The 15,763-nt window shown below is 39.0% G+C and overlaps 1 long non-coding RNA gene across 1 annotated transcript; it reads left to right on the top strand.

Annotated features, from left to right (window-relative positions):
* Positions 1-4,407: 4,407 nt before the first annotated feature.
* On the top strand, positions 4,408-12,379 carry LOC148420820 (uncharacterized). The gene is made up of 4 exons (XR_015866226.1): positions 4,408-4,546; positions 4,661-4,761; positions 9,120-9,243; positions 12,145-12,379. It is a non-coding gene; the product is annotated as an uncharacterized LOC148420820 (long non-coding RNA).
* Positions 12,380-15,763: the final 3,384 nt, after the last annotated feature.

Below are 15,763 nucleotides of genomic sequence, written 5' to 3'. Positions count from 1 at the left end.
AAAAGCGAGAAAAACAGGACGGCAAAAAACTCGAACTAAGGGCGCAGGCAGGCTGGCAAAACAGAAAGCAAAACACTATGGACAGGCTGGCAGGAAAACACGGAGCTGAGGGACTCGGGGCAAGACGGGACTACGAGACAACAATACGATAGAGACAATATGACATGACGTGACAGAGACAATGTTCCGACGCGGGCTGTAACGAAAACCAGGTTTAAATACATACAGCTCTAATCAAACAAACACACGGCAGCTGGGCAGGGACAACAGGCAAAGGGAGCGGATTGGAGGACACGAGGGGCGGGTAACACGGACAGGTGGACTACATCAAAACTAAACGCAGAAAGACGCAACCGGAGCGGGAACAGGAACTATATACGGAAACAAAGGAACAGAACCCCTCAAAATAAACCCACAACCCAAAATCCATGACACTGTTGGTCAGTAAGAACACATTCATTTGCAAGTTTTTGAAATTTACGATCATTTCTAAATCTTAAACACTGTCCCTTTAACATTACTAGCAATCTTAGGCCCATGGCTAACCAAATAAGTTTGAATTCAGCACTAGAACAATAAATACAATATTGTAAGCACTTACACGTGATAGACTTTAGCATATCACCATCTTTTTGACTCCATGATGCCAACCAATAGCAGACCACCATCTTAGTGACCCCGTAAGGCCAACTAATAGTAAACCAGTATGATAGGGAGTTGAGACGCCGACCAATAGCAGACCAGCATTGTAGTGATGTAAGCAGTGACGCGTGTAGTGACGTATGAGCGCTTTGGTTAGACTTGAAAAGCAGCAGAGCAGCCAGCCTTGAGACGGATTGGCAATCAGTTACTAAACAGCATTAACAAAATAGACATCATCTGTTGTAAAAATGATGGTACAGTCGGCCCCCGGGCATGGTCCGCGGAGTTTTTTGTCCCCCACTTACGCACAGACCGTTCGCCTTATGAGCAATCTGACATGCCGGCCATTGTATTTGTTCATATATTTTCGCCTTGCCACGTCATCAAAATCAGTAGTTAAAGCTTGTCACGGCAGCGAAGAATGATATTGCTCTTACAATGTCACAGTGATGGTGCCAGTCACGGTGTCAGTCACGGTCTCACTCACGGAGATGCTATTGGCCGGCGTCACGTCAATCACAGAAATGCCGATATGCTATTGGCCGAACGCCTTTATCTAGCTTGATGGCACAGCTGGTCGGGACGGAAGGAAGGAGAGAAAATGAGTCAAAAACGGAAGGAAGGAATGTTGTGAAAATTTTGCAAACTTTATCTTTTAGACATGGCTTCTAAAATTGTAAGTGGCGGTAAAGGAAGAAGTAAGAGGATGATGACAATAGAAACCAAGCAGGACATAATAAAAAAATACGAAGGAGGCGCGTGCATAGTTAACCTTGCTCGTGAGTATGGACGGAACCGCTCGGCAATCTTTCCTTGCCGGGGGACAGACCTCGCTTGACAACAAAATGGAGAGGCTTCTTCTATTATGGATTAAAGAGAAGGAAATCGCCGGTGATATGTTTTAGTTTGAGAAAAGTTCTTGTTTAAGAAAATAAATAAATAAATTCTGCGGGTTTGTTTTCTGCTCACCTCCGTCTCCACTCAGCTCAAGTCACGTCGCCCCAGAGGAAAATGTCATTTATCCTTAGTTTATCCATGCTTGTTATATTAACTGTACAGTAGATTATAGTACTAATTTTAAATGTGTGTAAATTAGTGATGGTTTTAACTATGAATTCGCCACGCGTTGCCAGTCAATGTGTACGTACAATTGACCTCGCTTTGCTACATTAACGAAAGCATCTGCTCATGCATGACACGGTAACGCTGATATGCTATTGCCGGCGTCACATCAATCACAGAAATGCCGATATGCTATTGGCTGAACGCCTTTATCTAGCTTGATGGCACAGCTGGTCGGGATGGAAGGAAGGAGAGAAAATGAGTCAAAAACAGAAGGAAGGAATGTTGTTAAGACTTTGCAAACTTTATCTGTTACACATGGCTTCTAAAATTGCTAGTGGCGGTAAAGGAAGAAGTAAGAGGATGATGACAATAGAAACCAAGCAGGAGATAATAAAAAAAAAAAAAAATACGAAGGAGGCGCACGCATGGCTCGTGAGTATGGCCGTAACCGCTCTGCAATCTTCTAAGGGCAAGACTTTCATTGCCGGGGGACGGACCCCGATCGACAACAAAATTGAGAGGCTTCTTCTATTATGGATTAAAGAGAAGGAAATCGCCGGTGATATGTTCTAATTTTGAGAAAAGTTCCCGTTTAAGAAAATAAATCAATAAATTCTGCGGGTTGGTCTCTGCTCCTCTCCGCCTCCACCCAGCTCAAGTCACGTCGCCCCAAAGGTAAATGTCATTTTTCCTTTGTATATTTATGTTAGTTAATTTAACTGTACAGTAGATTATGTTACTCATTTTTAATATGTGTATAAAGTGGTAATGTTTTTACCTAAGGTTTTTGCACGCGTTGCACGCATTCACGAATTAACATAGGTTTGGATTGCCCGTCATAAGAGCAGTTCGAGTTACGAGCGTAGCCGCTGAACGGATTAAGTTCGTAACACGGGGGCCCACTGTACATCAACAGTGATTATCTTGGTAAGTGCATGTTTTGTCTGTTATCATGTCCTCATTATGCATATTTATTAGGGGAATTTATTTTAACCAGGTAGGCCAGTTGAGAACAGTTTTTCATTTACAAACATGACCTGGCCAAAGCTATTGAAAACTCCCCGCTAATAGGGGACATAACCATTAATTACATGAAATATAACACCCTCATTCTCAAGCCACGCTGATAACCCGAAGGAAGACATTGTTCTTAAAGCAAGATCCATGTAAAGGACAGACAGGACTGAAGCTGTCAAATTGTCACCACTTGGTGGTGTGTTGGCTCCAGTGGTAGGGAAGTAAGTTGGTGAGGTCTGGGAAAACCAAACTCATTGTGAGGTTCTGCTGGAAATACTTTCCTCAATCTTTTGTCATAAATGACCTTTGACAATGTACCAGTGTGCTGCATGAATATTGTGTAGCATGTTATAATACATAATCAATTCTGGATATCAAAATAGTGATTACCGTACTGTGTGTTCTCCTTTCCCAGTCTGGATGATCACATTTGATCTTCTGTATGATGTAAAAATAATCGAACGGACGGGCAATACATGTGTTGTCAGTGCGTGTGTGTGTTTGCGGGGGGGGGGGGCTGTTTTAGCTGTCTCATGGAGTATTCATAGAGGAAGATGAGGAAAGATTGAGTTCATTTGCAGACAGTTGATGTGCTCTGGATCAATCAGAAGCTTAGGAGGGCAAATAAGGAATACTGAGGAATACTGAAAAATATCCTATATTTTTATTCCAACGCTATTCGTCTTACACTGGCACTGTGTTGCCACGACTCTTAATAGACACTCACACAGCCATTCAAACTGCTTTTTCTCACTATGGATTGGTGCAGGGGATGCTACTGTAATATTGTAATTTTTATATTAAAAAGTGAAAATACCACAAAAAAATTTCCATTGTTTTATTGCCCTGCACCTTCAAATCTGAATTATGCCAAAGTCTTATCCAGAAAAAAACCTATAAAGTGCTTTGTAATATAAGGCTTTAAAATCCTACTCATTCCTCCGGGCAACAAAAAGATGTACTCACTCATTAGATTATCGAACAAATTTAATGAGAAATGTTATCAACATTTTGCCAATGGTTATAATATACAGTGCAATATTATGCAATCATATGTATGTTTATGGATAACTGCAAAGTTGAAAATAGCATGATATACACGCTTTAAATGCGATGGACAGTTAAAATGCTATTGTCGCGGATGATTTCAGTATTCCAAGTGAACCATAAGTGTTAATAAAAAAAATAATAATAAAAATGCCAAATGTCATCATTTTTTTTCATGCCGTGTAACTATCTCACATCAAAAAAAGGCCAAGCAAATTCCTTCCCACTCATCTACCGCGTCGTCATTTGATGTTTTGAGAAAAGACGCTGAAAGTCGACCACTGGACCAGGCCAAACAAGGGCGCTGATTGCAACTCTCAATTAGTGGGGTGACATCTCAGCACCTAACATCTGAGAGTCATTCCACATTAAGAGAGTCTGCTTGGGCGGATAAAGTAATTAGACTTAGCGGGGCCCTTTCATCTGCGCTGACAGAGAAGGCTTCTGGATCTTGTCACTGTACTCTCTGTTATTGTGACAATAGCGCCACTGTGTCCTCAATGGCTTTAAGGCTGTTCCGTTGTGAAGAATGTTTCTGTTGTACCGTTTTAATACATTGTTTAAATTGTATTCTTTTCATTGTATTTTCAAATGTTTTTCGTTATATTATTAATGTGATATGTTTTTCACATTTTCAGGAGATCACACTTATCTGAATATTGAAACACGTAACCATCTCTGAAGATGTTGAGGCGGGCGTTCTTTTTGTTGTGTGTGACTCAAAGCCAAAGTGACTTGAAAGAATAACTTTGCCTGCGGGAAGGACAGTGCTCAGGTTCAGCTACATTTCTGATAACACTTTGCATTCTGCAGGCACCAGCGACAACTCTGATGCATGTGTTTGATTGTCTCTTTAATGCCCCCCTCCCCGCCCCATCACAATAATCAGGAAAGCAGAGGTGAAGGTGAAGCAACAGCCAGCGGACTACTGCACTGTTGAGAGACTGACGTGCAATCCAGTTCTACTGTGTCGATAAGTCAGATATTCAGGTGAGATTTTTTTTTTTTTTTTTTGTGGAACGCTCTATTTTTGTTGTGTGGATGAATAACCCAACAGTGTTTTGCAGTGTGACAATTTCATAAGAATCATATCATGATTAGATCCCGTTGGCACTATCTATATTAATATTTTATTTTTATTTCATCACTGTGTTTTATGTTTACACCAATTACCTGATTTATTAAAGGTCTGCATGTGCAAGAATGAGTACGGACTTAAATGTTCATGCAAACAGATGCAGAAACTAAGCCGGAGTTGACTTTGCATGTTTTGGGAGGAGTATATGTAAATTGTGGAGTTCAAATCATGAAATGGAATTCATCAAACCTAATACAAATTGCAGATTTTGCATTTTAAATTCTGTGTCTGAATTGCGAGCGTGAGCCGTCATGCACTGCTTTCCTATTCTAGTGCAGGCGGAATGAAAGATGGCAGCTGGAAGAACGAAAACATAAATTAGAGCGACATATCGTTTAGTCAGTTGTGTAATTTTGTGCTTCGGGTGACTGACTGATTGATGCCAGTCATCGGAAGGGGCCATGTAATACTTATGACTATGTTTACATGTATGTGTTTTTGTCTTCTATTGGCATATGCAGGCAGTGAGCCTGAGTCAAAGATTTCATTTCATTTTAAACGTCAAAATAGCTGTTTCTGAATACAGTAATAGGAATAATGGGATAATGTCGTGACGCAAGTAGACGTAATGTCTCCTTCCTTCCTTATATGATCAACAAAACACATAGTGTAGATGGCTTCCAATCCCATCAAAGCATTGCATTGATATACAGTTGATTGAACGCACGGTGGCTACTGAATCAAGTGAATGATTCACCATAATACAAAAGGACACGTGCATAAAACAAACGTTAATTACTAATGCAAGACAATTCCCTGCCCCAAATATTCTTTTCATAAACCAAGGTTTAACTAGTGGGTATAGAAACTTGTCTCCCATGTCCCTCTTCATGCACTGTCCTCTTTTAAGCACCTGGCTTTCTGCACTTTTTGACAGATTCTCCCATCTGCCTTCTGATACACTCACCACGTGTAAGCTGTGAATGACTGCAAAAACAACAAAAGGCATGATCCATTTACAGCTGCGGTTGTCTTTAAATGTGCAATATGTCCTGTTCCTGAGACTTTGGAAAGTCATTGAAATATATGTGCATGTACAGGACCAATTAAAGTTTTAGAGAGAAAATTTAAATGGTTTCGAGCACATTAAGAGGTCAAGAAATTCAAGCCATTACTGTTGATAATGCACAGCTACGAAATGAAAGTCATTCCAGGCCATAAAGCATTATTTACATCATGAAGTTATTTTTTGGGCTAAAGGTGCTAACTTTGAAGAATCTAAATTATAATCTTTATTTTTTTCCCAAATAATTCAATTAATATTTCCTCATGGGCTGATTTCGGTCAGTAATGTTTAGATGGACTACCAAAAAACAAAAAACAAACAAACAAAAAAATGAACCCCTGATGAAATTAAAACCTGGGTGTCCGGGGAATTTTCAGTAACTCTGCATTATTATCACCCAACTTGAGCTGATTTTGAAAGAGTCGAAATGTCTTCAAATAATAATATAATTATTTAAATATATTTTTACTATCCCTATCCATACATATGTATCCATACATTTGTGTGGATGATTGTGTGTGTGTGTATACATATATATATATATATATATATATATATATATATATATATATATATATATATAGAGAGAGAGAGAGAGAGAGAGAGAGAGAGATGGGAGTAATGCATTACAAAAGTAATGTAATTACTGTAAGTAATGAAATTACTTTTTGCTGTAATTTGGTAAGGTAATATATTACACACACAAAAATAGTACCAGTAATATTAAAGTGAAGTAATATATTACAATGCATTTTTAGCCTGAAAGTGGTGGTCCCCCCAAATTCACCAAAATCACCACAAGAGTGGAGGAGAAATGTCCGGAGCAAATCTAAGGTGCACTTTGTGCGAGAACTCTAAAGGGCTGTCCCCGAAATAGGACCGATAATCTGACAAACCATTTAAAACAGTACCATAGTAACATGAAAGTGGCAAAAAGAAAACACGCGAAGGTTAGTTAGGACATTCGTGGCGGAGTATTTCGTACGTAGAAAATTTGCTGCCACTTCCCACAGTGAATTAACCAGCATTTGGAAACCTGGTCAGCAAGATAGCAATAATGACAAGCTAAGCTAATGCTAGTTTTCAATATACAATTGCTATTAATAATAGTCTATAAATAGTTCTGGTCATTATGTATCAAGATGATACATGATATACTGTAGTGTAGCTGCTAACCTTAGCCCCACCAAAACCATCCATTTTTGAAACATCTGTCCCTAACATCTGCCGACTTGAATTGAATATTAACATTGAAATTGTTTTTTGCCTCCAGCACAAACAATGCATCACTATGCTGTGAAGCTAAGTAAAAAAGGGATTCAAATACAAAAAAAGGTTTTGCACCTTATCTTTAAAGTTTCACAGTACAATACAGATGGAATGATTTGTACTAGTTTTAGGCTTAAGCTAACCTTTCACTGGATGTGTAATGAGCGCAGTGAGCTCCATTTAGAATGGCAAATCCATATTTCCAGTTATGGTGAAGAGAGTAATATAAAAGTAATGCAATACTAGTGTAATGCATTACATTTCAAATATAGTAATGTTGTAATGTAACTAATTACTTTGAAATGACAGTCAAGACTGTTTCCTTTTAAAGAATTTTCTTTTTGTGGGGAAAAAAAAAAACATAAAAACAGCTACTCAGTGCTGCAAATTTCACATACGGGAGTATGCAGATATAATTCAAAATTCAAGATTCAAGCTCTTGAATAAATAAAAATAAATGAAACACTTCCCTGCAGCAAAATAAAGGCTTCTCTGTATTATTTAGCTCTTGGATCGAAGCCTTTTGTCACTTTCAAGTCCCACAATGCATATCAAGAGCTTTGCAGTATGGGTGTCAGGCTAAGCCACCCAATTAATTCACTGAAAGGCTTGCAAATGTCTTATGTTGTTCGATAGCGGCCCCCAATGGTTTGGTCTCAACACAAACATTTCAATTGCACCCTGCTTGCGAGTTGCCGTTGAAAGCATTAATGCAAAAATTGGATGAAATGCATGATAAAACATTGGGTTTTCATTATGTCCAAAATTGACAATATTTCCGTTTTTTGATGGCAGTAAATGAACCCAACATATTGACACCTACAGGGTGTACCTCTAGACCTACCATTTCCACTGATTGCCAGGCAATCACAGGACACACATAGATGAATGACGATTAACACTCACCAAAGAGCAATTTGGAGTGGGAGAACACTATATATATATATATATATATATATATATATATATATATATATATATATATATATATATATTTTTTTTTTTTTTTTTTTTTTTTTTCTTTCACTGCTGTAAGAAGGAGGCCAAGAACATCTCCTTCTTCGTATGAGAGAAACATAAACAGTATTAGATCGAGTTTAATTATACTGGGGCTTGCGGCTGGGCCCCCTTTTCTCTGAACAGCGAGGACGCTTTGTGTTTGTTGTCGGTTCAAGGCTTCCTAAAGGATGTGCTGGCATGTGCAAAAGGTTCTGGCAAAGACGAAAGTTGCGGCGGTTGTGGGGGTGGAGAGTGAACTGTTATTGTTTGCAAAGCGTGTAAGCGACCATCACAATGCTGCATCCATGGAAATGAAGCAAAGATACACAGAGAGGGAGAGAGCATGAAAAAAATGCGGCTTTGACTGGCGACTTAATAAGCGAAACCAAATGTGTCTTTTTCTGAAAGACGTCAGATGTGTTGCCAGTGAGCGAGAGTGAATGTGAGAGAGAAATAGAAAGAGAAAAAGCAGACCACAGAATCTTTCCTGCATCTCTTTCGCACTCCCTTTTTTCCTCTGGTTTAAAACGACTCTGTGAATGTAGCGACATCAAAGGCCTCGCTCCCTGAATGTACATTCTTGTTCCAGTATCCACATGAAACGGAGAGAGCTGGAGAAAATCTGTGAGAGATGAAGCAAGTTGTTTTCCACTTCTTCTCTTTGTGCATAGGTATCTGCGGGGGGAAACTGCTTGGAAATTAACTCAAGCCATCTTCATACCAACAAAGCAGCGATGTCTCTAAAATTAGGAGACGCGCTCGTCACAAACACACGTCTAAAATCGGCATTGCGGCGAGACATGTTAAAAGGCATTCGTACGACGACCCACGAATTAACCAATCGTTCTTTCCCAAATGTTCATTCTTCATCGTGTCTGTATATTCTCCACTGTTCTTTGTACAATTTAGAGAAGACCCTTTTTTCTATTTCATTAGATCCAGAAAGGCTGCTTTTAATGACTTTGATATGGAAGATCCTGACTGATCCACTCAAAGCTCAACTCAATAAGAACTGAATTGGAGATTTACACCTATGGCGGCCTGAGGAATATTCTTCTGGGTATGTGGACAAATGTACCGACTCAATATGTTGCTGATGATCCGCAAGTACAGTACAAGCACACTAGTGTATTTGTTGAATGACACTTGATTGAGAAGCATAACTGACAATAAAGTAATCGGAGCAATAAAATGACAAAAGAGTTTATGTTTAAGCCCAAAATCAAAGCAAGCCCATTCCATTCTATGGAATCTACCTACTTGTGCCATTTTTTATATTTGATAACAACACCTTGGGGTCCTTGGCTGGCAGAGGTGTTTTGCTGAACTTTCAGCATTATACAATAAAAAAAAAAGAAAGAAAATTGACGTGCAGAAAACAAACGCATTACATTGATTGTATTTTATATTGCAAACATCAGAATCTCATCGTACATTCAATACAAACATTTGTTAAGTGAGGTGATGCCGGGCGGGGGGGACCCAGGAACATGTGAAGTGTAATTGCCAAATACGATTTTTTTTTCAAGCATTTTGATGCACTAGGTTATTTTTATTCTGTTTTAGATTAAGCTCTAAGCTAGGTATATCAACACTGTAAAAAATAAGAGTTGTTGATTGTTTTTTTCTTTTGTTAATGTTAAAAAGGATACAGTTTAGGGTATACTTATCCATTTTTTGTAGATAATAATCTCATTTATAGTCAGTGTGGAGGGGGTCTCTTTCGTAGGGGGGGTTGGCAAAATATAATTGAGAAGCACTGGTCTAAAATAAGATGAAACAAAAATATAAAGTGCATTCGTTTCATAAAAAGATAGTACAAAGATACATTGTCATTTCAGGACAAGATACAGGCACATTGTCATTTCAGAGGAAACAAAACGGTGCACAAGTTAAAAGTATTATTATTTCTCAGTAAATTTGTGACAAACAAGATATGAAAATACACTTTTGCACCATCAACCACCCAAGGAGTAACAAAATAGCCCTCACTTTATTTCTGAGTGTGTGAGCCTCATTCCTTATACGGAGTGTGTATCTGTGTTAAATATGTGTATGCGTGGGGTGTTGGTGTGTGCATGTTTTGCTGTTTTTGTACTGGGAACAACAGCTACCTGTTTATGGAGTTCCACTGTAAAAATCACAGTAATCACAGGATTATCAAGGTGATACCCAACACCTGGAAGAACCTCAGTCCTCATGCTTGAAAATGTCTCCGATTTCCCAGCTAGAGGCGTGGTGCTTGTTTTTGACCTACATGGTCATTCTAGTCTACTCTTTGACTAAAAACAGAAATTCCAAAGTCATGCAGGTCACCATGGAGTATCATCATACAAAAGCGAATTAAAAATAAAGGTACACAATGTCTGTGCGCCCTGGCATTTGTCCACGTTGTGTATGTTTTGATGTTCTATAGCTTGCCAAAACATTAAAGGCTGATTATTCACAGTGAGTGTTAGACTGTGAATGGAAGCGTGGAATAATCCCAGATGAAAATTGAGTCAGAGCGTCTCCATTGAAGATTTTCCATCAGAAATAATCTCAGTCTTGGATTACTTAAAATTATAACTGTTTTGATGTTCTAAGTGGTTGTTCCACTGTATTATAATATTCTAGAGCTTTTTATTTTATTTGCAATTTTGGTTTATGCAACATCATCGGCATAATCAAAATGAAACTAAACCAAGTGAGTCTGTCTTTAGATACATACATGGGGTAGTGCCCAAGCAGAGCCAACAGGGATGTGCTATTTTTCAATCGTCGCAATACATACAGTATTTTATAACTTTATGTTTAAGAAATAATGTCTTAAATGTTTGTCAATTAGACAGCGAGTGAGAATATGATGTGTTCTTCACTTTATTTTGTCACGCCCTCCCCCTATTTTGTGTAACAGGCTTTCATAGATAAGAACAAGCAAGCCATAACAAACGCACAGAACATCAATTAACATAATCCCATACAAACAGTATACTGTAGTTGATCACTTTTTAAATGATCCACGTAAAGTAATAAGGTAAATAATTGATCAATCCAAGAGCACGTCAATTTCTATAAAAAGATGACGCATGATGAATACAGTTTCTGTGACATAATTGTGATGACGGTTTATTTAATTGAATCGTGCATGGCAGAGTAATAAAATCACCACACACTTCCACATCATGCTCCTTTAAGTGGAATGAACTTTAAAACGAAATATGAAGTCCTATTCAACTATTTAGAAATATAGTTATTATTATTACTCCTCATATCTTTCAAGCAACTTTTATATTTCTGCCTCACAGTGCAGAGGTTTGTACTAAACTAATTAGGACCACTCAAAAATACATCCATGCATATTCCAGAAGTGTCTGCAACATTCTCAAATATTTTAATGCTTTTGTTATCATTTCAATCGTTAGCATGTCAACAATAAATCCAGTCAAGCCTCGAAAGCCTTTAAATGCCACGGGGGACAAGCGACAACTTGTTATGATCCCAAAACAATGTGCTGGATCCAAATTATATCACAATATAGATTATTACTCTGAAAAAATCTCAACTACTAATGATTTTTTTTAATATGAATTATTTGAAGTAAACTCTAAATTTTTTGGTATGCTGCTGGAGTCTTTTTTTTTTTTTAGATATGAATGTTTCCTTCCACTCATCCACTTGAGGCTGGTCGAAAATTGCAATTTATCCCAGTTGACTTCGGGCAAAGGATGGACTGATCTCTGGACTGGTTACCAATCAAACGCAGGGGACACGTTCAGACATGCCCATACTCTGACACAAATTCACATCATCACTAAGTGGGGACTAAACCCACACTGCCCGCACCAAAATCCGAAGAATGTACTACCACGCCATCGCCACCGTTTTTCAACGCCTCTCATTTAACTCAAGACAGTATTTTTTTGTTTATAGACTGTCTTTCATCAGCACCATGAATAAACACATCTTTCCTCCTACACAGACACACACATTCTCCATTCAAGTCCAGACCAGGCCCCTCATTCCCACAACCGTCACCTCGCTCTTCAACCTCCATGTTGACCGGCTGACACCGCTGGCGGTGTCTTCATCTGATGTTGATGACATCACGCATCACAATGAGTCCAATGCGACCGCTGGCTCTACTGTCCATTGTCACTCTCACAGTGAGTGTCCTTGTCTGCAGGAGGGCCGGGGTTGGCGTGGCACGTTCCCTCAGTAAATGATGCAAGAGGGCAAGAGGCCCGCTGCAAAGCACGGACCTTTTCTACGGGTGGGTGAGGTTTGAGGGAGTAGGGGGTCGCTGGGAAATCTGAGCGCACTGGACATTGAGCTGATCCGAAGGCACTCTTCCCCTCTGACAATCACTTCTAGAATCCTTCACCATCAAGAACCAGGAAACGTGTGTTTGACGACGCGGCACTGTGATGTCAATCGTCTCACGACGTTAATCGTAGTTGTGTTTGTGTCTCCGGGCGGATGTGTTATGTACAGTGTTAGGAGTAATGCTCTCAAGCATTACTTTTTGCTGGGACGCGGTAATGTAATATATTACACACACAAAAACAAATGAGAGCAAAGTAATACGCATTTTTAACTGGAAAGTGATGGTCCCCCCCCTCCCTCGGCAAACACTCCACGAGATCGGAGGAGAAATGTCCGGGGCAAAAGTTAGGTGAAAAAACAAGATTATGATGGGAAGTCATCGTCAACATTCATACGCATGCCGAAGTTTCCCTTCTGTAATTGTGAATGAGTGTGACTGGTTCTTTAAGCAACCGTAAACTGATGTTCTTTTTCATTTTTATTTTTTTTTTAACCCCCATTGTTAAGTCTGATCTTCTTTTGGAAGAAATACTGGGGTGAAAAATGGCCATGAAAGCCACAAGAAGCCCAAAAAGCCTGGGTCGCCTTGTTGTTAACTGAACGGTGGTCCGTAAGCTCTCGTGCAACCGACTTTGACGTTTGGCATGACATCATGCACAGTGGCAGTTTTTAAAGTTTTAGACCGTTTTTCATGAAAAAGGAATAATTAAATGATTATATATTTAAAAAATTTGCAAATAAACGTATTCTTAATGAACAATAGTATGTTTCAAATAAAATCGTGGGTCAACTTATCATTAGATGATATTACATGGGGGGTGGATGCCATGTCTGTTATAGCTACGGATAATGGTAAATGCAGCACCTGCTGCTGTTCGTATTGAAAAACGCTCTAAATCGTACACATTGTACCTTTAAGGCACATTTTAAAAAATATGTGTTTTGTCTTCTAAAGTGGATCACCAACGGCCAGAGCTCCAAGTTGCTCCTCAATAGTAAGACAGTATAAAAAAAAATGTGTATTCACTCATGCTCATGTGATTAGCAATTACATACAAAGTATATTAATATTGGTACTATTATTATTATTTCTTTTTTTCAATGAAATACTTTAGTTACTTAATTTTATTTCTGCTCCTCGCTTTGGATCAAAAGCCCTTTATCATCAAAATATTGTCTGCATAAACAGGATGCTACGATGAAAAAAAAAAGATTGCAGCCAGTGCATTCCTTGGAAGACTATCTCAAAGTTAAATGGGCTCGAGTCAGGGTTAGCCTCATGTTGCTAGAGTTGGTTAACCTGAAAGCTGCTAGATTCATATCATTGGCAGCAGGTGCGGAGAAGGATACAAGAGCAGCGTGGTGGTTCATTACTAATTTTTTACATCCATTATTATGCGCAGACAATAAGTGTACGCCAAGGATTGTGAACATTGTTATCCGTTGCAGATGTTTTAGGACCCACTGCTACACTTTGTGGTCCGTGTCGTAGAATGTGGCATAAGCCAGTCTCTTGAAGTGATGACTGATACTTTTAATCTTTTTATATGCTGGCAAACAATGCCTTAAGACTGTCAATGGCGTTATTTGGAGATTGCCGTTGGCTGCCATTAAAGCATAGGTGTCGAACCCCAGTCCTCATGGCCCGGTATCCTGCATCTTTGAATATGATCCTAATCGTATGAATCAGGTGTGTTTGAGAGAGAAAGTTTAAAAACATGCAGTTTGACACCTATGCATTAAAGGGACACTGTGTTAGATTTATATGGTTTTTTTTCATTAAAAAGGAATAAATTAAATGATTATAACTGTCAAAAACTTGCAAATAAATGAGTTCTTTACGACCAAGAGTATGTATTGAATATAATCGTAGGCTTAGTTATTATGAAAATATATTACATGGGGCGTGGCACTCCTCCGGAGGCTGCCATGTCTGTTAAAGCTACGGACAATGGTAAAAGCAGCACCTGCAGCACCTCCAGCAGTCTGTAATGAAAAACGATCTAAATGTTACACATTGTGCCTTTAAGTATCTTGTGTATTTATCATCATACTATGCAAGTCTTATTTTTATTTTAGATTTGCAGTGTTGTAATGGCTCCATGAGCCTTTTCACTTTTTTTTTTGTAAGACATACATATGGATGAGCAGATCAATGATTGTTTCCTGGAATTTCACAGAGATGCACATCTGGAAAGGATTTTGATTGTGTTATGAAAGCTCCAGCTGCTGAGCTAAAAGCTGAAAAGAACAGCCGTGGTTTAGAAGTTGATTTTACCCTTAAAGTCAGGAAGACTGGAGGAGAGCCTCAAGATGCTAAACCTATAAGCATCTGGCTACAATATGACTTCCAAATAACTCTTGAAAACCTCTTTTGAAGCTCCTTTTATACATGTTTTTTTTTTTAAACATATGTCAATGAAATATTGAAATTTGATAAATCGAGGCAGCAAAAGTGAAAGTCTGGTTGGCACGCTTGCATCAGAGTTTTTAGATTTGGATCTTGACTCTGAACTCCGAACTCGGTGTGCGGAATTTGCACCCTATGCTTGTGTGGCCTCTCGGCTAGTCTGGGTTCCTCCCGCATTCCAAAAACGTGCGTTTTAACAGACCGGTTAAGCGAAAAGGAATATCAAGGTTGAATCCCAGTGTTTTTGTCGACACATTACATGGTGATCAGCTGGTGATCAGACAAAACATAATCAACGCTAACAGTTGCCTCATCGTGCGTTAGATTTTTACCACTTGAGTTTAGAACGGTTGAAAAACAACTCCTCATAGGCGTCGGAGAAGCAAAGCCTTCACCTTCTCGTCAAAAAACAAGCACAAACTTTGCTGTCTTACGTACCATATGGAGAACTGTTCCAGTTCCTTCTCCTTTAAAACAAATGTGAGGTGTTTCAAGTCAAGCCTTTTATAGCATACACCACTTGCGATTTGGGCTCTTGTGTGACGACGCAAACTTTGACTTTTTGATATCTCTGTCAGTGCCGTCTGACAAGTTTCTGTCACTTGCTTCTTCTTCTTTGCCACCGAGTACATTTTGTAACCCCATCGATTGATTAGCATATATCTAGCCCCTGTCGTCATGGAAAAAAAAAACTTCATTTGAATCTTCAGTAGGTTCCCCGTGTCTTTCAAGCAGCGGCTGTCATCCGCATCAACACAAAATACATTCCAAGTGAGACATCAACACAGGCACATTCTTAACAGGGTATATATATTTAGAAAGAAAAGTCTCTTCATTCAACACCAAACACCTTGTCAATACAGAG

Source organism: Hippichthys cyanospilos, chromosome 7 (assembly GCF_059441005.1).
Source record: "Hippichthys cyanospilos isolate Australia breed blue-spotted pipefish chromosome 7, RoL_Hcya_1.0, whole genome shotgun sequence".
Taxonomy (NCBI): Eukaryota; Metazoa; Chordata; class Actinopteri; order Syngnathiformes; family Syngnathidae; genus Hippichthys; species Hippichthys cyanospilos.
Note: the sequence above shows the minus strand (reverse complement) of the source record. Positions and strands in the feature narration are given on the sequence as shown.